We start from the raw sequence: 24,262 nt of genomic DNA on the forward strand, positions 1-24,262 counted from the left end.
CTTTGACAAAGTCCCGCATGGGAGGTTAGTTAGGAAGATTCAGTCGCTAGGTATACATGGAGAGGTAGTAAATTGGATTAGACATTGACTCAATGGGAGAAGTCAGAGAGTGGTAGTGGAGGATTGCTTCTCTGAGTGGAGGCCTGTGACTAGTGGTGTGCCACAGGGATCAATGCTGGGTCCATTGTTATTTGTCATCTATAGCAATGATCTGGATGATAATGTGGTAAACTGGATCAGCAAATTTGCTGATGATACAATGATTGGAGGTGTAGTGGACAGTGAGGAAGGTTTTCAAAGTTTGCAGAGGGATTTGAACCAGCTGGAAAAATGGGCTGACAAATGGCAGATGGAGTTTAATACAGACAAGTGTGAGGTATTGCACTTTGGAAGGACAAACCAAGGTAAAACATACAAAGTAAATGGTAGGACACTGAGGAGTGCAGTAGAACAGAGGGATTTGGGAATACAGATACAAAATTTCCTAAAAGTGACATCACAGGTAGATAGGGTAGTAAAGAGAGCTTTTGGTACATTGACCTTTATAAATCAAAGTATTGAGTATAAGAGTTCGAATGTTATGGTGAGGTTGTATAAGACATTGGTGAGGCTGAATTTGGAGTATTGTGAGCATTTTTGGTCACCTAATTACAGGAAGGATATTAATAAGGTTGAAAGAGTGCAGAGAAGGTTTACAAAGATGTTGTCGGGACTTGAGAAACTGAGTTACAGAGAAAGGTTAAACAGGTCAGGACTTTATTCCCTGGAGCGTAGAGAATGAGGGGAGATTTGATCGAGGTATATAAAATTATGATGGGTATAGAAAGAGTGAATGCAAGCAGGCTTTTTCCACTGAGGCCAGGGGAGAAAAAAACCAGAAGACAGGGTTAAGGGCGAAGGGGGAAAAGTTTAAAGGGAACATTGGGGGGGGGGGGGGGTTTCTTCACACAGAGAATGGTGGGAGTGTGGAATGAGCTGCCAGATGAAGTGGTAAATGCGGGCTCACTTTTAACATTAAAAAAAAACTTGGACAGGTACATGGATGAGAGGGGTATGGAGGGATATGGGCCAGGTGCAGGTCAGTGGGACTAGGCAGAAAAATGGTTCGGCACAGCCAAGAAGGGCCAAAGAGCCTGTTTCTGTGCTGTAATGTTTTATGGTTGTATGGTTCTCCTGAATGACCATGCCCTTGAGACAGTGACAAGTCTCAAGATTCCAGAATCTGCAGCAAGAAATTAAACTGCTGGAAGAACTTAGCAGACTAAACAGAATCTGTGGAAGGTAAAGGGATGGTTGACATTTTGTGTTAAGACCCTGCATCAAGACTCAGATACAGGGTCTCATCCCTTTGTCTGCACAGATCTGCATGACCCACTGAGTTCTTCTGAAACTTTATATTTTGTTTTGAGACAGTGACCTCCGGTTTAGACATCCCAACCAGGAAAAACCTTATCTCTACATTTACCCTGTCAAATCCATAAGAATACTGTGTATGTTAATGAGGTTTCTTTTTATTCTTTCAAACCTGACTGTTTAGAGGCAATGGGAGTTATTTTCCATTTTATTATAAATAATCTGAAACTAAATTTGGATTAACTTATTTCCATTAATCAACGTCAAATCTAATTTGTTATCTTCTTCATAAAGTTCTCTGGTGTTGAGAAGGCAAAATAATATCTGGTTGTTTTCCAAGCTGCATTACAAAAAAAATTAAAAGAACAAACTTCAGTTAGAAAATTGCAGACGGGTTCTTTGGGTTAAGTATTGTTTTGAAGTATTCCTCAAAATGAAACTAGAAATCACAGGTACCAAGTCTGAACAATCCAAATACCATTACTGCTCTTAATCAATTCAATATACTGCAAATGTTCTTTGAAACACAAAAGATTACTCTGAATAAATGAGCCAAGTTTATATTTCTTTAACGAAATTTTAAACTGACATGAAACTGATGCACTATAAATACTCGATGCAAGGGCGAGTTATCTGCTGACTGAGTTCCTTTGAGCCAGGAATCACAGTCCCAAAAAAAGGGGTTGGCTATTCAGGGCGTAGGCAGTAAGAAATTTCTATAAAGGCCAGTGAACTTAAGCTAAGAGGCCTGTTGTCACTGATTATGCCAGAAAGAAGAAGAAAGAAGAGATATTCCCTCATACATTCAGTGACCACTTTATTATTTATACCTGCTCGTTAATGCAAATATCTAATCAGGCAATCACCTGGCAGGAATTCAATGCATAAAAGCATGCAGATATGGTTGAGGCTGACTAACTCTGTTGCATTAATAAAACACCTTGTTAAATGTATAAAACATGGCTGCATCAGTGTTACCTTGTATTTCCATACAATGTTACATTAGGCTCTTACACATCTATTGCCAGAGAAGTACTTGCATAAATAGGTAAACCACCTTCATACAAGAAAGGACAGAAAACAGGGCAAAGTGAGTATACTTATTTATTCAGTAAGTTATGGGTCAAAGTATTTGGTGAGTACATTTCTAACTCTTCTGGCTTCAGTCTCATTGCCGTCTGTTCTGAAATCGTTAGGTTGCGTTCAAGAAAACAGTGAAATGCCGCGCTGCCGCCACTAGCCATTCCGGCATATCATGACAGTGTTTTTAGAAATCTCCGGTTATCCTGTCCACACTACTCTGCCCAATCGGCATTTTCAAATTTACACACTCCGGAGGGCTTTTTAGAAAAGCTCCGTTTCGGGGGAGGAAAACGCCATTTCAGTGTGGACGGAGGGTCAAAGAAGAGTAAAAGCTTCTGTTAAGGATGTATCTGGTCTAGTGTGGACGTAGCCTCAGTTGCTTCTGATCACCTAGGATTTTCACACACAACAGTCTCTAGAGTTTACAAAGAATGGTGTGAAAAACTTTAAACATCCAGTGAGTGGCGGTTCTGTGGGTAAAAACATCTTGTTAATGAGATGTCAGAGGAGAAAGGCCAGAATGGTTCAAGCTGACAAGAAGGTGACAGTCACTCAAATAACAATGAGAGTGGTAGATGTAAAAGATCATGATGAATGGCAGAGCAGGTGACAGCAAGATACCCAATTTAAGAATTAAGAAATAGAAGTAGAAGCAGGGAAAAAAAGAGAACAATATTAGTAAATTAAATACAGCCTCTAAATATAAGGGCAAAAACATTTGTTATAATAACTGCATGGGGAAAAGAATCAAAATGCATGTTTACACATCGAGGATATTGTCCCCTAGAAATTGGTCAAACTAGAAACCCTGAATCAACAGTTCTGTGCGAGCAGCACTTACGCTCCACACAGTGCTTACGTTGCCGGTACTGTAATCAGCAGGAGCTCAATGAATACAACTACAATCTACGCAAAGTCATCAAGGCAGCAAGACAACAATACAGGGACAAGATCCAGACACAACTTTCCACCAGCAACACATGCAGCTTATGGCAAGGTCTGCACACCATCGCAGACTTCAAATAAAACACAGTGGAGTTTCCAACATTGCTGACTCTCTCCCAGACCAGCAAAGCCTTTTTTACACTCAATTCGATGTTGCCAATACTGAGCCTTTGAGGAGACCTGCAGATGATGCGACCGACAGCCTGGTCATCTCTAAGGACAAAGTACACAGATGTTTCCAATGAGTGGACAGTCACAAGGCCACGGGACCGGATGGCATCCCAGGATGGGTACTCAGGATGTGTGTGGCACAAGTGGAAGGTGTGTTTACAGACATTTTTAATCTCTTTCTCTCCCAGTGTAGAGTGCCCACCTGTTTCAAAACATCCACCATTGTTCTGGTACCTAAAAAGACCAAGATAACATGTCTGAATGTCGCACTCACCTCAATTATAAGCAAGTACTTTGAGAGTCTGGTCAAGGTCTACATCGGCAGCATGCTACCACTGACACTGGACCACCTACGATTCACCTACCAACACAACCAATCGACAGATGATGCAATAGCCACAGCTCTACACACTGTCCTTACACATCTGGAGAAGAGGGATGCTTATGTGAGAATGCTGTTCTTGGACTACAGTTCAGCATTCAACATCATAATTCCCTCCAGGCTCGACAAGAAGCTCAGAGACTTCGGTCTTCACCCTGTCTTGTGTAGCTGGATTCTGGACTTCCTGTCAGACTGTCGGAAGGTGGTAAGTGTGGGCTCCCTTACCTCTGTCCCTCTGACCCTCAACACAGGTGCCCTTCAGGATTGTGTACTAAGCCCCCTCCTTTACTCTCTGTATACCCATGACTGTGTCACCACCCACAGCTCCAATCTGTTAAGTAAATTTTCTGACGACACTACACTGATTGGCCTACTCACAAATAATAATGAGGCAGCCTCCAGAGAAGAAGACACCACCCTGACACACTGGTGTCAAGACAACAACCTCTCCCTCAATGTCACAAAAACAAAGGAGCTGGTTGTCGACTACAGGAGGAATGGAGACAGACTAACCCCTATTGACATCAATGGATCTGGGGTTGAGGGGGTGAACAGCTTTATTCCTCAGTATAACCATCACCGAGGAACTTGTGGTCTGAAACATACTGGCTGTGTGGTGAAAAGGGCATGATAGCACCTCTTTCACCTCAGACGGTTGAAGAAGTTTGGTGCGGATCCCCAAATCCTAAGAACTTTCTATAGGGACACAATTGAGAGCATTCTGACTGGCTGTATCACTGCCTGGTATGGGAACCGTACTTCCCTCAATCACAGGACTCTGCAATGAATGGTGCGGACAGCCCAGCGCATCTGTAGATGTGAACTTCCCACTGTTCAGGACATTTACAAAGATAGGTGTATAAAAAGGGCCCGAAGGATCATCGGGGACCCAAGTCACCCCAACCACAAACTGTTCCAGCTGCTACCATCCAAGAAATGTTACCGCAGCATAAAAGCCAGGACATCAGACTGCTTAACTCATGCTGACACAACTGTACTTCTATGTTATATTGACTATCCTGTTGTACATACTATTTATAAATTACTATAAATTGCACATTTAGGAGGAGATGTAACAAAGATTTTTATTCCTCATGTATATGAAGGATGTAAGTAATAAAGTCAATTCAAATTGGCAAATCTTCCTTCCTATTGCACATTTCAAAAATTTTCTAACATGAGTATCAGTCCTCATAATAAATACAAATAGGTCTTCAAGTTCTACGTGCACAGACTGGATGCTTCAGGCCTTATGAAATTCAAGCAGCATAAGCTGCCTACTCAATGGAATCTCAGTTTGCTTCAGAGTGGAATCAGGTCAAGCACATCAAGAGCTGCAGCACAGCCCAAGCCCTGCTGTGAAGTGCATACAAGAGTCTTTGCAGTGACGCTCATAGTCAAAATAAAAATACTTGGAACATCACCACTACTCAAACTTCAGAAGTTTGAAGTATTTAAAGCTGGTGATCAATAAAAGTTGAGTTTATTAATAAAACCAAAAACACTTTATTTACATAACCTACTCCCTCAATTTGTAGAAATTAATCCTTATGATCTAATATCTAAAAGGGATATTTCACTTTGCCCATTTTCCTCAAAATTTGTATCGTTCAGCTATTTAACATACCCAGAAAAATAAAATAGACTTCAAAATACCGTTTTAAGCCCCTTCTCAACTGCAGTACTAGATGGAATTCAACACAACAACCATGGAGAAATTATTTATTGTAGCTAGGACATACAGGATAAATGAGTGATAAATTATTGAAATATGGCTAACCTGTATTTTAATGCATTTATCTAATTTTGCTCTGCCTACTGAAATCCTTAATATGTCTACAAATATCAATACTAAAATGTAGAATTTAGCCATTCATTTACTTTTGGAGAAAACAAATTAAAAATTCTCAATTTTAAGACAATTTAACAATGCATTAATTTAAAAATTTTCATTTTTTTCCACCATCTTTTACCAATTACCAGAATCTCTATCAGACTTTTTATTTGCCAGCGTATTCTAGCATTTTATTCATCCTTTGAATTCATTTGCTTCAACCTTGTCAGCCTTTTGGATTCTGAGATCTGTAGTTTTGACTGTCCACTGCTACTCTTAAGTTCCTTTCCCCAGTATAAGATCCTGGTGGAAATCTACTTTCTTGTGACTACTTAACCTCTTCTTGTGTGTCGGTTGTTATTTGCTAATGCTACTATGAACTGCCTTAAGACATTTCACCAATTTGAAGGAACAGAATGAAATAGAAATAGTTCTGTTTTTAAGAATGTGCCAAGCACTGACTTGGCGATTACAGTAGTGCAAAGAAGTCACTTCAGTGGTTATACTGTGGAACTCATCTTATTTGTTATGTTTTAATAGACTAGTTCCAGCATTTTGTTTATTTTCAATTAATGAAACTGTGTATTCAATTACCTCCCTCCAACACAAGAACATAAGAAAATAGAAACAGGGTTAAGCTCCTCAGATCCATAAACCTACACTGCTTTTCAATATGATCATGACAATCTGCCTCAGGCTTTATCTCATATTCAGAGCAGTTCCTATAAACCTTAGTTCTCCGATGTTCCAAAAATTTATCTCCGTCATCATTAAATTTCTCCAGCAGTCCAGCCTCCACAGCCCTCCAGGATGGGAAACACTAGATTCAACATCTTCTGCAATGCACTTGTTTTGAAATGACCATCTTGTATCCATGCTTGCCTTTGGTTAGTAATTTAAACAGGTGAGCTAGTCCAAAAGTGAGACTATGCACGCATAAACCTGTCATCATTTCCAACATCCCAAATCAGACCTGCAGCAATATGGCCAAGTTTCTCAGTTGTACCAGAACACCAGAAAAGTTTAAGACCAGGCAGAACAGCATTAACCTAGACACAGATCAGAGAAATGAGTAATTTCTCAGCAAAACAATCTTGCAAAGTCCTCCTCATAAAACTGGGAGTGCTGTCTAATTTGGCAGAACTGTCTCACCGACATACCTGAGTCAACAATACCTTCCCGATGGCATGTCAGATACCTCCATCACTAATGCTGGGTATGCTCTTTCCCTGAGCAGGACAAGCTCACATAAACAACTGGTACTGTGGTATACACAGGGAGGGGTAGGCCTCAACTCTGACTCTAGGCTCACCCACTTATTTGAGTTCTTATTCTGAACACTTTTGTAGGCAGAACAACTAGTAGAATGGAAACAGACTAACACTTCAAGGTCTTCAAATCCATCTCCAAGAGAGAATTGGTAGCACCACCACTGATGAGGCTAGACAAGTCCCACAAATCCAAAAAAATAAAATTTCCAGATTGGATCTATGATTGAGAAGTTGCAGAACCTGGGCCTCTGTACCTCCCTCTGCAATTGGATTCTTGATTTCCTAACCAGAAGACCACAATCTGTGTGGATTGGTAATAACATATCCTCCTCGTTGATGATCAACACTGGCACACCTCAGGGGTGTGTGCTTAGCCTACAGCTCTACTCTCTATATACACATGACTGTGTGGCTAGGCATAGCTCAAATACCATCTATAAATTTGCTGACGATACAACCACTGCTGGTAGAATCTCAGCTGGTGACGAGAGAGCATATAGGAGTGAGATATGCCAACTAGTGAAGTGGTGCCACAGCAACAACCTGGCATTCAACGTCAGTAAGACGAAAGAGCTGATTGTGGACATCAGGAAGGGCAAGATGAAGGAACACATACCAATCCTCGTAGAGGGTTCAGAAGTGGAGAGAGTGAGCAGTTTCAAGTTTCTGGGTGTCAAGATCTCTGAATATCTAACCTGGTCCCAACATATTAATTCAGACAAGACAGCAGCTATACTTTAATTAGGAGTTTGAAGAGATTTGGCATGTCAACAAATACACTCAAAAACTTCTACAGTTATACCGTGGAGAGCATTCTGACAGGCTGCATCACTATCTGGTATAGAGGGGCTGCTGCAGAAGGTTGTAAATCTAGTCAGTTCCATCTTGGGCACTAGCCTACAAAGTACCCAGGACATCTTTAGGAAGTGGTGTCTCAGAAAGGCAGTGTCCATTATTAAGGACCTCCAGCACCCAGGGCATGTCCTTTTCTCACTGTTACTATCAGGTAGGAGGTACAGAAGCCTGAAGGCACACACTCAGCAGTTCAGGAACAGCTTCCTTCCCCTCTGCCATCCAATTCCTAAATGGACATTGAATTTTTGGTCACTACCTCACTTTTTTTAAATATACAGTACTTCTGCTTTGCATGTTTTTTAAAAAATCTATTCAACATACATAATTGATTAACTTGTTTATTTATTATTATTTATTTTATTTATTTTTTATTCTCTCTGCTAGATTATGTATTGCATTGAACTGCTGCCAAGTTAACAAATTTCACATCACATGCCGGTGATAATAAACCTGATTCTGATAGGAAAGAATAAAACTACTTAACCTTACCATACAAATCTATGTTTTGCAGATGCATCCACCTCAGATAGATGGGTGTCAAGTTTCCATCTTTTCACATTTTACTGTAATGATCTAGAAGAGGGAAATTAAAGGTAATCAATGTTTAAATTTTCAACGAAGTCATGGATACTGTGGACTGTGGAAAGGATGTGGGACGCAGAAAGGTTTCTGGGGATATAGAGATGCTAAGTGAATAGGCCAAGACAAGACAGATGGAAGAACAATGTAGAAGAATCTTCAATGTAGAAGCCATCTGCTCTGATGGAAAAAATATAGAAAGCAGAATTTACTGTATTAAAAACATTACATGATCTTGCAAAATCACAGGGACTTGAGTGGCCTCATACACATACCACTGCAATATCAATTTGTAGTTTCAAATAGCAATTAGAAAGGCAAGTAACATGATGGTCTCTGACTCAAATCCTCTTACTCCAAGCATAGAGTAGATGTCCTCCTCCAATTGTAGAACGCTTTTATGGGACGCCTGGGCCTACTGAGTGTTTTCGGCATTTTTGGTTATTTTATCTAATGAGACAGCAACAGGAATATTGCTTGACCTTCACGCTAAGGGAAGACATACTGGTGGTTGAGTATGTACAGTGAACAGATTCCTGGAAATATATGAGGAAAGATTAAACACTCTGAGCCTGTAGTCTCAAGAAAAAAATGAGAGGTGATGAACTCATTGAAATGTACAAAATTCTTAAAAGGTTTGACAGGACATATGCAGAGTTGATTATTTCCTCTGCCTTATGAATGGAGAACCAGGATCACAGTCTCAAAAGCAAGGTTGACTTTGAAATTAATAAAACACATGCATCTGTCTGAATTACCCTGATCTTGCAGCCATTTTTAACCAATGTGAAATATCCTTAAGCATGAAGCAGAAATTTTGACTACCACACTTTTAGTACAAAACATTTGAAGCTACAACTGACATGACAAATAACATGATAACAGATTGCAGTGAAAATCACAAGGTCACCAAATGGTGTAAGATCCAATTTCAAAACAACGCTACCTCAATTACAGCACTTGATCTGTCTGACAGGAGCAACCATCATGGACTTTAACAACTTCAGCTCAGAACAAGAGGGGTAGTTAAATTTAAGACTGCAACACAAACATAACTTCAAGCTTAGGGCTCTATTGTTCAACATGCAGTTACTGGAAAAACTTTCAAGATTCAAATTTCTTTTTAGGCCATGGCTCAATCAACAGAAGGGCTTGCTACTTAGTGACCAAGCCATCTCCCAACCATTAAGCCAAGGTGGCCATTCACAAGTCGGACAGCAAGCCAACAAGGAGACTGACCTTACTGACTGGCAGCTCTTCTTCCAAGAAAATTCCCACATCCTGCTGTCTTTGGAAAAGGATTATATCATGTCTGCTGGTTAAAGGAAGCCCACAGGGGCCAGAGTGCAACCTAGACAGTGAGTATGGCATTTTACCTTAAATGCTGTAAATAAAGTTATAAAACAAAACCTCCTGACTGTCCACCTGCTTATGCCAATCCCTTGCAGCACAGGAGGTAAAATATCCTGTCCTTTAACATTCATTCTGCAATCCAGCTCTACCAGCTTTTGGTATAACTGGACAGCTAAACAGAAGTCTGATAAACACACACAAAATGCAGGAGAAACTCAGCAGGCCAGGCAGCATCTACTGAAAAAAGTACTGTTGACGTTTCTGACCAAAACCCTTTGGCAGGACTGATAGCTAGATCAACTTGGGCTTCTAGAAGTTGAAGATCAGCTGAGAGGGCAGTAGACTGAGGGTAGTAGTTAATATTGTCAGAGTAACTGCCAACATAGCAGAAGTGAACAAGTGGGTATATCTAAGTGTGATCACTTTTACAACTAGGTATGTATATTAAAAAATACACCTGCTAAATACTAACTGTGAAATCATTTTCCAAAATATTCATTGGGTTGGACTTTGTGCAATCATTACTGCAAACTCTCACCATCTTTCTGCTTTCAGGAAGCTCCAATTACCATGCACAATTGATGATCACATCAGGAAGAAATATTTAAACATAAAAAGTTATCAGTGACATACAACATCATTATTCATAAAGTTCTATTAAACACCGTGAATATTAACGTAATTACTAAAAACTAAACAGCATCACAAGACTACAAGACATAGGAGAATTATAACCCATATGACTCATTGATTCTGCTCCGCCATTCCATCATAGCTGATTTATTATCCCTATAAACCCCATTCTCTTGTCTTCTCCCCATAACCTTTGATACCATGAGTGATCTAGAATGTATTCATCTCCACTTTAAATGTACCCAATGCCTTGGCCTCCACAGCCATCTGTGGCAATGAATTCCAGAGACTCACTATCCTCCAGCTAAAGAAATTCCTCATCTCTATTCTAAAGAGATGTCCTTATTCTGAGTCCGTGCACTCTGGTCCTAGACTCCCTTTAGGAAATAACCTCTCCTTTCAACATTCAATAGGTTTCAAAGAAATCCCTTCTCATTCTTCTAAACTCCAGTGAATACAAGTCCAGAGCCATCAAACACTCCTCATACATTAACCCTTTCATTTCAGGGATCATTCTTATGAATCTCCTCTGGACCCTCTCTAGTGTCAACACATCTCTCAGTTAAGTGGCTCCAAAACTGTTCACGATACTCCAAGTGCTGTCTGACCAATGCCTTATAAAGCCTCAGCATTACATCCTTGCTGCTATATTCTAGTCCTCTCAAAATCAATGCTAACATTGCATTTGTCTTCCTTACCACTGACCCAACCTGCAAATTAACCTTTAAGGAATCCTGCACAAGGACTCCCAAGACCCTTTGCACCTCAGATTTTTGAATTTTCTCTCCATTTAGAAAATAGTCTATGCCTTTATTCTTTTTACTAAAGTGCATGACCATACATGTCCCTGCACTATATTCCATCTGTCAATATTTTGCCATTCTCCCAATCTGTCTATCTTTTTGCAGACTCCCTGCTTCCTCACACTACCTGCCACTCCACCTATCTTTGTATTGTTCACAAACTGGGCCACAAATCCATCAATTCTGTCATCCAAATCATTGACATATAAACATGAAAAGTTGCCCCAACATTGACCCTTATGGAACACTACTAGTTACTGCAGCTAACCAGAAAAGGCCCCTTTTGTTCCTATTCTCTGCATCCTGCCAGTCAGCCAAACTTCTGTCCAATCTAGTATCTTTCCTGGAATATCATGGGCAATACCATCTTGTTAAGCAGCCTACAGTGCGGCACCTTGTCAAAGGCCTTCTGAAAATCCAAATAAACAACATCCAATTGAATTGACTTTATTTCTTACATCCTTCACATACATTAGTAAAAATCTTTACTTTACGTCTCCATCCAAAAGTGCAATGTGCAATCATAGTAATTTATGATAAATAGAACAGTTAATGTAATATAGAGTACACTCAAATCAGTGTGAGCTCATCAGTCTGATGGCCTGGTGGAAGAAGCTGTCGTGGAGCTTGTTGGTCCTGGCTTTTATGCTGTTGCATGTTATTTCCTCAAAGCATTCAAACAGTTTGTCAGGCAAGATTTCTTTTTAAGGAAAGCATGCTGACTTTAGCTTACTTTATCATGTGCCTCCAAGCCCCCAAAAGGTCATCCTTAATAATTGACTTCAAAATCTTTCCAATCACTGAAGTCAGGCTAACTGGCCTATAATTTCCTTTCTTTTGCTGCCATCCCTTCTTGAAGCGTGGAGTGAAATTTGCAAATTTTCACTCCCCTGGAAGCATTCCAGAATCCAGAATTTTATATTACTCTACTACTAAAGCCGCCATAATCTCTTTCAGAACTGTGGGGTGTAGTCCATCTGGTCCAGGTAACTTTATCTAGCTTCTGACTTTTCAGCATCCCAAGCACCTTCTCTTTAGCAATAGCAACTTCACTCACTTCTGTACCCTGATACTTGAATTTCTGGCACACTGCTATTATCTTCTACAGTGAAGAATGACACAAAATATTTAAATTCTTCCACCGTTTCTTTGTCCCCAATTACTACCTTACCAATGTCATTTGTCAGCAGTCCGATATCCACTCTCGCCTCTTCTACTTGTTACACATCTAAAAGAAAACTTTTTGTACTTTTTTTATATTACTGGCTGGCTTACCTTCACATATCTACTTTTCTTTCGTTTACGTCTTTCTTAATGGCCTTCTATTGGTTTTTAAAATGCTTCCCACTCCTCTAACTTCCCACTAATTTTCCCTATATTAATGTCCTCTCTTTTGCTTTTATGCTGTCTTTTACTTCCCTTGTCAGCATTGATCCTCCCTTTAGAATACTTCTTTGGGATGTATCTATTCTGAGACCTGTAGAAGGGTCTCGGTCTGAAACATTGACTGTTTATTCATTTCCATAGATGCTGCCTGACCTATTGAGTTCCTCCAGTATTTTGTGTGTTGCAGTGTACCTATCCCTGCGCCTTCCTAATTGATCACAAAAACCCCAGCCATTGTTGTTTTGCCATCATCCCTGCTAGTGTCCCCTTCCAAACAAATCAGCTTTTCTCTCTCTCATCCTACTAATCCTGCATTCAGATAGTTAACTTGATCAAGTGGAGATATAATTCATTTTTTCATATCATCACTTTTTTATTTAAACTGTGCTCCTCTTTCAAGCTGAATATGAAGTTGACTGCAAAGGCACAAGATGGCAGAAAATGAATTCCCTTTTGAATGAACAATTTATTCTGAACATAAGAACAAACTGCCTAAACTACTTGGATCAAAGTCAGAAATGTATTTGAAATGCATAATTAAGATTTTGGTATGCAGTGTATTTCTAAATTTAATTATTTTATGAATTTCAGCCCAGAACTGTCAATGTGGATTTGATTCATCACGATAGGCTACTCCAGGAGACTGGGTTGCATGAGATCCACAATGACTTGCCTGTTTGGATTCTGAATTAGCTTGTCTATAGAAGACAAGGGTTGTGGCTGATTCTGGGCTGGAGGTCCTTGAGCAGTGATGTTCTGTAAGGATCCATACCGAAACTGTTTGTTAAATGACTTGGAAGATAACATGGATGGGCAGGTTAGTAAGCTCACAGAGGACACAAAGGTGGTGTCGTGGATAGCATTGAAAATTGCTAAAAGATAGAGCAGGAGTAATCAATAGCATATTTAAGTGAAGAAATAGTAGATGGAGTTTAATCTGGGCAAGTGAGCTTGCTGCACTTTGAGAGATCAAATATAAAGAGAAAGTACAGATTTGATGCCAGGACACTTTTAAGTGTTTGTACAGAGGGATCTTGGGTCCAAGTCTATAGCTCTCAGAGTGGCCACACAAGTTGATATGGTGGTAGAGAAGGTGTTATTAGTCAGCAGAGTTCAAGAGTCAGGAAGTTATGTTGCATCTTTATAATACTCTAGTTAGGCCTGTATCAGGAGTATTACATTCATTTCTGGTCACCCCATTATAGGAAGCATGAAGTTTTGAAGAAGGTGCAGAAATAGTTTACCAGGATGGATAAGAAGGTAGGTGCTATAAGAAGAGGTTAGACAAACTAGTGTTCTTCTCTCTGGAGCAGCAGAAGTTGAGGAAAGACCTGACAAAAGTTTGTATATTTATAAGAGGCAAAGGCAGTTGGTAAGTGTCTAATACCAAAGGTCCTGTATTTAGATGAGAGGGATTAATTTCAAAGGAGACGTGACTTTTAGGAGAGTTCTATGAATGAGTTTCTATGAAACAACAAACACATCTCCATACAATTCTAATTATTTGAATGCCTGATCTTCCAGTGAATTATTGGGGAAACTATCAGAGGTGGTTTCTGGACATTCCTGATTAATCTATGTTAATGTATACATAGTTACAGGGTATTTGAAGGATATATGAATTAGGAGAATAGCACTCTGCTCACCATTTAATCAAAATAACCTCATCTCAGGACAAAGTTTTCAAATTAAAACAAACTATTTCCATAGATGCCCCTTTTTGTACAAAGTATTTCTAGCACTGTTTCATGGTACAGATTTTGGTAAATTTGGTCAGCAGTTTATTATACAAGATACACAAAATGAAAGGCAGCAGCAAGATTATTATTCTAATAGTAATGTAAAACAATGGAATTGAGCAGGTTTCCCTTTTCTTTAAAAACTTAGATTTACTATATTGATTTACATTCAGCTCTACCTAATCTTTACCCATCTTCAACATTCCATTTCCAAATCCATTCTGGACATAGTAAATCCTTTGCCCAAATGAATAGAAACACTTTTCAATCCTATCTTCAGCCATACTACAAATACATGTCCCATGTTACCAATTGCATTGGTAATCATCGAACACTGAACCACTTCAATCTCACTTCAAATACAGAGATGTGCTTCCGGTAGATACACACACACAAAAATTAAGACTTTCCCTTCAACAACAACATCAACTATTTCTGACCAGCTAAGATAATCTACAACCAAAACCACTCATCCTCCTTTCATACTTCACTGCAAAGGTAAGCAAAGTCTGGTTTTGATGCATTGTTCCAATCCAGGACTCATCTTCCATTAAATCATAGCATTCTACTTCTGGCAGCCTGCCATCAGTTGGCTATTCTTTAAAATCCCTCTTTAAATCTTTTCCCCTCTACTTTGCTTGTATCTTTTTCTTGATCACATAAAAAAGCGGACTAAAGAATGGCAAATGGATTTTAACACAGATTAATGTGAGGTGATGCATTTCAGTAAATCAAACCAGTGCGGGACTTGTACTATGAACGGTTGGGCATTATAAGGAGTAATGGAACAGAGGGAGCTCGGAATACAAGTACATCATTCAATGAAAGTGGCATCATAGGTAGACGGTGGTGAAAAGGGTGTCTTGTATGGTGAACTTCATCAGTGAGAGTACTGAATATAGATACTACTTCATAGTTGTACACATCATTGGTGAGGCAGCACTTACGAGTATTGTGTACAGTTTTGGTCACTCTGTTAGAGGGAAAACATGGTTAAACTGGAAAGAGTGAAGAAAAGATTTACAAGGATGTTGTCAGGATACAGAGCCCAAGTTATAGGTCTTTATACCTTGGAATGTAGGAAAATGAGAGGTGACCTTATCAAAATGTTTTAAATTATGAGATATAGATAAGGTAGATGATAAACAGTCTGTTTGGTAGTTAAGTCCAAAACTAGAGGGTGTATACTTTAGACTGAGAGGGGAAAGATTTAAAACAGAGGCTCCTAACCTGGGGTCCATGTACAGAGACCTCCAGTAGCTGCACCCGTTGTCATGGTGTCTGAACTCCCATGACATCTCAGTTACTGACGTGAGGAATCGATGTCGCAGAGCTGTACAAAGCACATGTCTCCAGGCTGCTCCTGGAGATGTCAAAAATGGACAGTCAGCGAGCTCTGGGAGCAGCAACTCACCACCGTGAAGAACCGCGGTTAGAGTGCAGCTGTAAGTGACAGGCTCCGACAGAACCCAGCCACCCTTTTTATTTAAAAAAAAGGAAAAAGAGACATTAAAGAGAGGATGCTTAATACTACTGGTCCACTGCTGTGGGCGGAGATAAAATGGCACCAGACAGCAACTTCTTCAAGCTCATCTGTGAAAGATTAAATTCCTCTCTTTAATAGCAGATGCTATTTCGTTGGCTCTTCACTCAGCCTTGGAACATCTGAACAGTGAAGATGCATACTACAGCTCAGCATTCAATACTATCATCCCCTCAAAAGTAATCAATAAACTCCAACACCAGGCCTCAGTATCTCCTTGAGCAACTGGGTATTTAATTTCCTCAACAAACACCATTAGCACAAGTGCACTGTAAGGCTGGATGTTAAGGACCCTGCTCTACTCACTCTATACTTAAGACTGGGAAGGTAGGCACAGCTCCAATGACCTACAGGAGGGAGATTGAGAATCTGGATCAATGGTGCCACAACAACAACCTCTCACTCAATGTCAACAAAACCAAAGAGCTGATTATTAAATACAGGAGGAGGAAACTGGAGGTCCAAGTGCTCATTAGGGGGTCAGAGTTGGGAAAGGTCAATAACTTTAGGTTTCTTGGTGCATCCAGAGATACTGGCCACATGACAGACGCACTGCCACCTGGCTGGTCGGAGGGCACACCACATGCCAATCAACATTTGGTCCCTCCCAACTAATCAATGCACACCTAAATTATTGGTCACCTTAATTGGATTATCTCACCCAGCCCCATGCTTTAAAAGGTGAGACTTGCCCTTGGCTAGCCCTCTCTTACAGACCACCACATTGAAGGTAAGTGCATTGATTTATGCTTGGGAAGGTCTATCGTTTGTCCTGGTAAGGGAGCTGCAGCTTTCCAAGGTCAAGGGGGATAGCTGTCGTAGTGCTTTTCCCTTGTTCTTTGTTTGTGTAACCATACCCTGTCCCCACACCGCTTCCTGTGCATTGTAGTTGCTTGTGTTGACCCGACTTCCCCTTGTAAATAAATTCCTTATTATTAAAACTGTGTGTGTCCAGGCCTCTACTGTTGAGACTCAAAGAACCAGTTATTTTCCATCACAACACTTGGTGTTATCACTTCAAAGGATCTGTCTTGGGTCCAGCACATAAGTGCCATTACAAAGAAGGCAAGGCAGTGTCCCTACATTCTTATCATCACCTAAATTTTGAAATTGGATAGCCCAGTCTACTGCAGTTATAGCTCTCTCCTCCATCAAGCAGGTGTATAAGGAGCGCTGTCACAGAAAAGCAGCATCCATCAAGGACCCCACCAAACAGGCCATGCTCTCTTCGAACACCTGCCATCAGGAAGAACAGGAACCTTAAGTCCCACAGCACTAGATTTAGGATCAGTTATTACCCTTCAACCATTAGTCCCCTGAACCAGAGTAGATAACTTTACTCATCCCCAGTCTGAGCTGATTCCACAACCTATGGGCTTACTTTCAAGGACTCTACAAATCATATTCTCAATATTAGTTATTACTTATTTATCTATTATTATTATTTTTCTTTTTCTTTTAGTATTTGCAAAATCTGTTGTCTTTTGCACATTGGTTGTTTGTGTGCAATCTTTCGTTGATTCTATTGCGTTTCTTTGCACTTGCTGTGAATGCCCACAAGAAAATGAATCTCAGGGTAGTATATGGTAACATATATAGTATGTACTTAGATAATAAATTTATTTTGCATTTTGGAGAGATCCATGAAAGTATCCATGAAAGTGTCATAGCAGGATATGCTGAATGTAGGAAATTGCAGCTAGCTGGGTGGACAACCTGTTTGGTGTGAATGAGTTAAGCCAAAGGGCCTACAGACAGCCATGCTGTTTTGCTCAATGGCTCTGACTCCAATAAGCTCCTGTAAATGAACCTCTTTAACTGGTACTTTATAAAATTCTCCATACCCTTTTACATGGTCTAAGTCTCATCAATAATGGGCTATGAAGTAGATAGTTACTACAGTGAAAATGCTGCACAAACAGCAATTAATTGTTACAGAAATACTGAAATGCAGAAACTCACAAAAATATCACACTTTATAAAGGCTCTGCTTATACAAGATTTACTTAATAGATTAAGTTTTTTAAAACTAGATCTACGTTTTTGCAAACTTGCACGATTAACAACCAACCAGGTAACCTGCACTCAATACCATAGTAAAACTAATAGCGGCTCTGCAGTGCCATGCACAGATGTTATTTGGATTGTACTGCCGATCACATTACAGTCAGCAACAAAGCATTTCCATGCATGCCATTCAAATAGCTAATCAATTGCAGTACAATAAGTGGCGCTCCTTTGCTTTTATAAAAAAATCATTAAAAAAAAATTTTAGAATCCCGTCTCACATACAGTGCACTGCATCCATCCAACCAATGAACATTCCTCTTACCCACATCCAAACCATTGTTCTCCTCCACCTCACAGAGGCACCACTATCACTGATCCCTTCCTGTGATCCCCTTCCAATCTTAAACTTTTACTCATCTTAATAGACCTCTCTCTACCACAAACCCCTAAACACCATTTTCTTTTACATTTAGCATGCAGAGATGGTTTTACTCCAGCTTCACTCACTGATGAATTTAAACAGCAGGCTCGGGACCAAAACAGCAGGCTGACATATTGCACAAAATGACTTAACACATCTTGGAATGCCAATGAGTTTCTAGATCAAACTATTTCTGCTGGTTCATGTGAATTATTACTGAATTTACACAGCCTAAAATTAGATTCAGGCTATTTAAGGAACATGTATAAATATGGCATTTTCAAGTTCTATTCTACAAATTACAATTAATGTGCACACAGTACACAAAAATGTCAAATTGTCGTGTTATGTTATTCATAAATCATAAGACAAGGATTGGAACTTCAAATTCAAAGATGACACATAAGACTATTAAAAACCCAACACTAAAATTAAAAGATATGCCACAGCTTAATAATACCTTTTTTAAAAAGTTTTCATTCATTGACTCAGTCCTCAGCCACAGTATGGTGATCTTGTCATCACTTCAAACTTAGGTTAATACAAAGATTCTGATTTATTATCATGATCCTTGCAACTTTAGAAAATGGGGAAAAATAGACAGTAGTTACTGTGCCTTAGCTGCAGCATGAATACAACAGCAGATGGCATTATTTACAGCAAACACAAGTCAATAAATATTATCATGCTTTGCTTTTGTATGAATATCTTTAATTCAAGAGTGAGAATGTTCCCTTTGTTACCAGTATAAATATCATTTCAATGATACAACACTGAGGCAATTAACATACTGCTATTTTATAATCAACTCTATTCTAAATACCTAGCATAAAACAAATAGGTGCTGGGAATATAAAAATAAGTGAAGGGTTAAATAACTAGGACAAATTATTAAAAACAATTCCAGTTCCATTCTATTTTTAAAGATCTAGGTTGAGAGATTAAATTGGGGAAGCCAGAATAACATAACAAAAGCAAAATATTATGGGGTGGAAGTCTGAAGCAAAAATAAAGAGAACTTGGTGGGAATACTCAGCAAGTCAGACAACTTATGAAGCAATGTTACTGTGCTGAGACATTAACTTGTGTTTTTCACTCCAAAGGTTCTGTCGGAGCATTTCCTGCTCTTATTTTAACAAGCGTTAACCTTTGATTCAGGAGCTTTAAGGCCATATGACAGCACATTATTGCTGCCCCTCCTAAAAGTATTCCTGCTATTTACTAGTACAGTGACTATTTTAATAATAAAACATTCACAAACCTAAGTGTTGATAAAAATGATACTCCAAATAACTCCTCATGTCCCACTCATGTCCTTCCTCTCACAATCATTAGAGACATAGTCAAAGAACACTACAGCACAAAAAAGACCCCTTGGTCACTCTAGTTATTTGCCAAGTCCCATCAAATTGCCACCTTGAATATAGTCCTCCATACCCCTTCCTTCCTTGGATTTATCCAAATTTCTAAATATTGCACACGAACTCAATTTTCCACTTCTGCTGGCAGTTTGTTCCGCACTCACACCACCCTCTGAGTAAAGAAGTTTCCTCTCATAAACCCCTTAAACATTTCACCTTTCATTCTTAACCTATGAACTCTAGTTCTAGTCTTAACCAACCTCAGTGCTTACATTTACCCTATGTACATCCCTCATAATTCTGTAAACCTCTATTAAATCTCCATTCATTTCCCTATACTATATATAACCATATAACAATTACAGCACAGAAACAGGCCATCTCGGCCCTTCTAGTCCGTGCCGAACGCTTACTCTCACCTAACCCCACTGACATGCACTCAGCCCAAAACCCTCCATTTCTTTCCTGTCCATATACCTATCCAATTTTGCATTAAATGACAAAACTGAACCTGCCTCTGCTACTTCTACTGGGAGCTCATTCCACACAGCTTACCACTCTCTGAGTAAAGAAATTCCCCCTCATGTTACCCTTAAACTTTTGCCCCTTAAGTCTCAAATCATGTCCTCTTGTTTGAATCTCCCCCCTCTCAATGGAAAAAGCCTATCCACGTCAACTCTATCTATCCCCCTCATAATTTTAAATACCTCTATCGTCCCCCCTCAACCTTCTACGCTCCAAAGAATAAAGACCTAACTTGTTCAATCTTTCCCTGTAACTTAGGTGCTGAAACCCAGGTAACATTCTAGTAAATCCTCTCTGTACTCACTCTATTTTGTTGACATCTTTCCTATAATTCGGTGACCAGAACTGTACACAATACTCCAAATTCGGCCTTACCAATGCCTTGTACAATTTTAACATTACATCCCAACTCCTATACTCAATGCTCTGATTTATAAAGGCCAACATACCAAAAGCTTTCTTCACCACCCCATCCACATGAGATTCCACCTTCAGGGAACTATGCACCATTATTCCTAGATCACTCTGTTCTACTGCATTCTTCAATGCCCTACCATTTACCATGTATACTCCAGGAAGTAAAGTCCTATCCTATTCAACATTTACCTACAACTCAGGTCCTCAAGTCCAAGCAACATTGTGTAAATTTTCTCTATACTTTTTCAATCTTTTTGATTGCTTTCCTGTAGCTAAGTGACCAGAACTGCACATAATAATTCATATTTGGGCTCACCAACGTCTTAAGACAACTTCAAACATCCCTACTTCTATCTGTGACAACACCTACCATTCACTATGCAAGCTCTACTCTGGTTTGTCCTTGCACAGTGCAAGACAACAGACTTATTTGCATTAAATTCTGTCTGGCATTGTTCAGTTCATTTGTCCAGCGGGTCCAGATCCCAATGCAAGCTTTGATAACCTTCCTTGCTGTCCACTACACCCCCAATCTTGGTGTCATCTGAAAATTTGCTTATGCAGTTTACCACATTATCATCTAAATTATTAATAAAGATGATAAACAACAGCAGACCCAACACAAATCCTGTAGCACACCACTAGTCACTGGGCTCCAGTAAGAGAGGAAACCATTTACTAGAACTCTCTAGTTTTTCTCATTAAACCAAGTATTAATCCAATTTACTAATTCAAATACCAAGTGACTAAACCTTCTTGACCAGGCTCCCATATAGGACTTTGTGAAAGACCTAACTAAAGTCCATGTAAACATCCATTGCCTTTCCTGCAACATCCTCCAATGACTCTATAAGATTGGTTAAACATGACCTGCCACAAAGAAAGTTGTGTGACTATCCCTAATCAGGCCCTGTCTAACTGAATACTTATATATCCTGTTCTACTGTTTCAATCATGAGATTAAACTTTGCTACAACTTGCTCTACAAAGATTTAGGTATCAGTTTTGTTTTTTAAAATTTTTAAACCAATTCATATAATCTTTACATCCTCAATTCCACACATCTACTTAATTGCTTTGTACAGATGTTCTCATCCCAATTATGTTCTATGAGCTGCACAACCAACATATCCTCTGTTCAAAAAGCAGTAATTTTTGTCACTGACAGTCAGCAAGAAATAAGCAACAAGATAATTCAGATCTGCTTAGCCCACTATGGTTTCGTGCATTCAGGCTTGGATATGTCAGAAACGGCTGGGAGCGAAAATGAAATGATTTCACTACTTCAACAAGTTAGCAACTACAAAGAATTTGAAGTATAGACAGTATTCTTAAATGTTACAACATAAATGAAAATTTGAAGATGCAATTATCTGCACTGCTCTGAATTTGTTCATTTACAATCAAAACAACACACCAAGGTACCCTGGATATACAGTATTTCTCATCGATAACCATTAGAAAACAATACACAGTTTTACAGTACTGTAGTAGCAGTGGTAGTGTTCTAATTTGTTCTGTATTTCATTTAAATACTATTACTCAGTTAAAGAAAACTTGTCTTTTTTTTAATACCTTTTTAACTATTTGCATGATACTTCAGCTAGTTGGGGTAGCCGCTTAACTCGGCCAAAATGTGCAGGTCCTGATGTGTCTCAAATAGCATGAATTCTCTGTATATATTTGCTATCAGGATGCTGGCTAAATTGGCAATGTCACATGCATTAATCCTGAATATCCTGAGAAGACTGTGGTAGATCCTTTCCTTGCTAAACTACTTTAGAGGTTTCAAGGATCAAACGAGTACTTTCAGATTGTAGTTACACCAGTACACAATTTGAAAATTTAGAAACAAAACAAAAACAATTTCTCCTTTTGCTAGTTACAAGTAATTTATGTTGACAGTGTTATAATGGAATCTGAATTAGTGATTGAGCTCCAAAACTATAATGGGACCAAATCCCAGACAGTATAAAGACATTGCAGATGGCATTGTTTAATGAAACATTTTTCTTAAAATGTAAATTCTTTACAGAACTGCCATTTTTAAAATTATGGTGCTTTAAACATATAACACGATTCTGCCACTCTACCCAACGTAAAGCACTATGTGATAATGCCAGAATATTATGCTGTCCACAAAGATTGGCTGCATTAACACCACAGTGTAGTCCACTCATTTATTATATTGTCACTGGCAATTCTCTCTAATGCGGTGTTATCTTTGCAAGAGCAGCAAGAAAAGGTATTTCCACTATCTTGTAACATGAAAGTAAAACTCAAGCAATTAACATGCTGGGATTGAGCAAGCCCAGTTAACTTTTGTATTACAACACACAATATAAATTGAGATGACTGGAACTGACATTATGTTCTATGAGCTGCACAACTGGAACAGCTCTAACATATTACAAAAGTGTGAACTTCAGCGGAACCATCATATGGACCAGGGCAAGGCTGCTTCATACTGTCTAAGACCCAAGGCCAATTCTAATTGTGGGTCCTATCTATGTGGAGTTTTCACATACACAGTGACTGTATAGTTTCTCCAGATGCTCCACTTTTCTCCCACATCCCAAAAACGTGCAGGTAGTTTTATTGCCACTGTAAATTTCCTTGTGTGTAGGCAAGTGGTAGAACTTGTGGGACATAACAGGAATGCAGCGAGATTAATGTGGATTCAGTGCAGATGGGTTGTTGATGGCCAGCATGGACTGAATGTCCTGATTCCATGCTGTATCTCTGTAGACTGGGCAACTGCTCTGCTGAGCACCTCCACTCAATCCACAATGACCACATGGAGCACCTGCTGGCAAGCTTTTACAACTCCTCTCCTCATTCCCAAATCACTCCGTGTGCCCTCAGCCTCCTCCCCTACCAGGGAGGAACAGCACCCTATATTCCACATGGGTAGTATACCAGGGAAAGAACATGGAATTCTCCAATTTCAGGTAACTCACTCTTCCTCTGTCCCTTTCCCTTTTCTCCTGATCTACACTGGTCCTCTATTCTCCAAACCACCCCAGCTCCATTTTCCAGATTCTTTCCTCCTTCCTACTGGTATATCATTCACACTCTACCCATTTGGTTCCTCTTCCCCTTCTTTCACTGTTTCCCTTTTGCCTAGCATCCCACCCTTATCTGCCTCCACTTGCTTATCCTTTTCCATAATCTGCAGCCCTTGTCTCCATTATCACCTCCTAGCCTCTGTCAGTATCCCTACTCTCCCACTCCCCCACCTGACCATCAATTCCTTCTCACCTGGTTCTATATATTGTTTGCAGCTCCTACCTTGCCCCTCCCTCTCACCTCTTTATACTGGGCATCTCCCTTTTACACTCTCTATCCTGATGCAGGATCTCAACCTGAATCATGAGCTATCCCTTTCCCTCCAGAGTTGCCGCTTGACGCACTTAGTTCCTTCAGCAAATTGTTTTTTGCTAACGAGATTGGAAGATGGGAGACCATGGTGGGCATAAATACAGCAAGAAAATCTGAAGCAGTTTAGTCAGTGAAAAGAGATGATTAACAAGTGGGCCTGAAAAGAGCTATGATATTTACCCAGTAGGATGATGAAAGAAGTTGTACCAGAGGATTG

At 39.6% G+C, this 24,262-nt stretch overlaps 1 protein-coding gene across 7 annotated transcripts in view; it reads right to left on the minus strand.

Moving 5' to 3' along the window:
• The window catches only part of LOC140725127 (protein PALS1-like), an 86,437-nt gene that overhangs the window by 55,033 nt on the left and 7,142 nt on the right, over positions 1-24,262 (minus strand). For 3 of the 7 annotated variants that reach the window (XM_073040164.1, XM_073040161.1, XM_073040166.1), the window contains exon 2: positions 8,384-8,467. The exons of the other annotated variants lie outside the window; for them this stretch is intronic. The gene's annotated coding sequence lies outside the window, so the exon portion shown is untranslated. The remainder of the gene's footprint in view (positions 1-8,383; positions 8,468-24,262) is intronic. 7 annotated transcript variants of the gene reach the window in all.

Source organism: Hemitrygon akajei, chromosome 3 (assembly GCF_048418815.1).
Source record: "Hemitrygon akajei chromosome 3, sHemAka1.3, whole genome shotgun sequence".
NCBI classification, from domain to species: domain Eukaryota; kingdom Metazoa; phylum Chordata; class Chondrichthyes; order Myliobatiformes; family Dasyatidae; genus Hemitrygon; species Hemitrygon akajei.